This window comes from Bombina bombina, chromosome 4, assembly GCF_027579735.1.
Source record: "Bombina bombina isolate aBomBom1 chromosome 4, aBomBom1.pri, whole genome shotgun sequence".
NCBI classification, from domain to species: Eukaryota; Metazoa; Chordata; class Amphibia; order Anura; family Bombinatoridae; genus Bombina; species Bombina bombina.
The window spans coordinates 312,489,149-312,492,006 of record NC_069502.1 but is presented as its reverse complement, the minus strand read 5'-3'; positions in this window follow the sequence as shown (position 1 = coordinate 312,492,006).

Genomic DNA, 2,858 nt, shown 5'->3' with positions numbered 1-2,858 from the left:
TGCCTAAACAATAATTTAAAGCTTAAGTGGTGGATTGGTGATTTCCGGAAAGGTCTCATTAGTCTCAAAGTCTGTAGAAAGATGTGAATGATCAGTAGTAAGGTCAAAATGTCCTAAAAAGGAACAGACAATGGACACTCAAATACAAACTTGCACATACATCCAAGGAAACACCCACAGAGACAGCCTCAGAAAACGCACAAAGACATACACACTAACAGACACCCACAGAAAACCCACAAAGATATACATACACACACACCCTCACAGAGACATCCACAGAAAATGCACAAAGACAGACACACAAACCCTCACAGAGAGACCCACAGAAACAGATGCATACACACTCATAGAGACACCAACAAAAGCACAAAGACATAAACACAGACACCCACAGAAGGTACATTTTCTGCACATTGCCATCCCCTAAATCAACAGTGTGTGACATGCATGATAAACAAATAGCAGAAATTAAGAGATCACTTTTTAAAGAATCATATTTGTAAATGTGCAAACAAAAAGACTTCTGTGAATTCAAAATAGTACATTATTGATCTGTCAAAATGGGTAGATGAAGAAAAGTACTTTTGAAAGGTTGACACGTTTGGGGGTTTTTCCTCCCATTTTTCCCAACCAAGAACCACTTCAAATCTGGTGTACAAATATACCCATCTGTCAGCTGTACTTATGGATTCTGAAAATGCTGTACTCTATATGGTCTACGAGTAAACATAAGCTGTGGTACTCAGTCTCATACCATTAGATCTGGTTAAATGCAGGATTTAGACTTGTTTGTATGTATTTCAAAATTAAGTCAGCTGTAGTGTAAACTGAACAGTGTTAAGTTAACCTGTCTTATTTCAAACACTGAGCAATCTTAGCCTGAGAGTATAACATTTTATGCAGATGTACAAATCTTAGATAAAATGCCTCCTTGCATCTGGAAAGTCCTTGCATAAAGGGGCAGTAAACTGGAATGTAATTATATATATATATATATATATAAAAATTATATCTGCCAAAGGGCACCTACCATTTATGTATTGAGGAGGAAACATTTCTGCATAGTTTTAAATATAAAATTTCAACAGCATTGTCAAATAATCATAAAAACACTGCTTATTATTGCTAAAAAAAAGTGTGTTTTTATGGACCCCTGGCCCGACCAAACAACTACCACACTGAAGTTATAATCTGAAATTGCACAAATAAATAAAAACATTTACTAAGTAAGTCCTAACTACTCTGCAAATGAAAGTGATCTGCTGGCTGACTCAGGCACACACTGTACAAACTAAGTGCCAAGTCTGTCTCACACTGTGGTTTCGTGCACACTCAAATGCTAATGCTTTACTCCTTGTAATGACATTTCCCACGCTCAATAGCACTCTGCTGTAGTGCCCTCTGGTGGCTGCCAAAATGTAAAAAAACTAATTTTTCTTTTTAAATAATAGTTGTGCTTGCCTTATGGGGCCCCCTGGCCAACTGGACCCCTGACAAGAGTCACCCTATTCACCCCCTGATGGCGACCCTGCTTAGAAGAAAACTAATAACTGAAATATCTTATATAGGTTCAGCTTCTAGATAATAGGAACGATTTCAAGTGATACAGTACATGACTGTATTAAAGGCCTCTATTTATATTATCTTGTACAGTTATTAATGTTGTATGCTGCTCAATTGCCGTATAATGTGTTAAATAATATTATAATGAGTGTGTCAGGCAGAAGATCTTGGGATCCTAACTATTGCTTAATGTGAACCAAATAGATTTAATGTTGTGTTATATTGCTTGTGGCATTTTCCACATAATATAATCTCAAAGGAATGCAGGGAGAGAATATCTTCATACAAGCTGGCAGTCACTGTGGTATCATAATAGGTAATATTTACCATAAAGGGTATTTTTTCCATAGTTAAATATTTCCAAAAAAATGTATGGTTTGTTAAAATAATTTCTGGGAAAGATATTTCCCATTTGGTCAGAAAATTGGTTTTGCTCTTAGTAGTCTTGTTACAGCCTGCCAGGAAAACTCTAACCATTGTCCATTCCTTTTTCAACGGTGCCTTGCAATTCTTTATTCCTTTTCTACTCCCAGGTATTTACAATGCAGAGAAACACCCTTAATTGGCAAGAACTAAATGTACAGCAATTTAACATAATATGCCAAGAGTTTGGCGTCTGTCTGTAGTCATTGCAATCATTTTCACACTTAAAAGCAGAACATTACAGAAAATAAGAGGCCATAAGGGAGCTATTACCTAAAATCTTCATAATCTCTAAACCAAGTCATCAATAATTGAACTCTAATTGAGTGACAATGTGAGTTGTAAATTTACTGTAAAAGAGTTTAACCACAAAAATATTACATATACCACAAAGCTGACTGACTTACAAATGTGCCTATTTTAATATAAACAAACCTTCTGTTAAAGATATATACCAAGTGACCAATATCATAATGCTGCCAAAATTATTATTATACATAAATAACTTCCCTAGAAAAAGAAATTAACAGAAAATTATATTAATTTTCTCCAATAAATTAGGTGCACAAATCTACAATGATTATGTTCTCGAATTATAGGCATAATATTTATTAAAATAGTTGGCAAATTGAATATATTAATAATATTCCATAACATTTTCATAAATATTAAAAAAGCAAGTATTATATAAACATGAAATTGCAACTTGTCATTAAAATTTTTAAATTTTCCACCTAATGATTTTATTTAGTTACGCCATTGAGGACACTGACATTGAAATAGCATCATGTCTGAAATCACACATCTCCCACTTCATCATTTGTTGAATTATATATTACATTAAATCTTCAATTAAGAAATTTCTGACA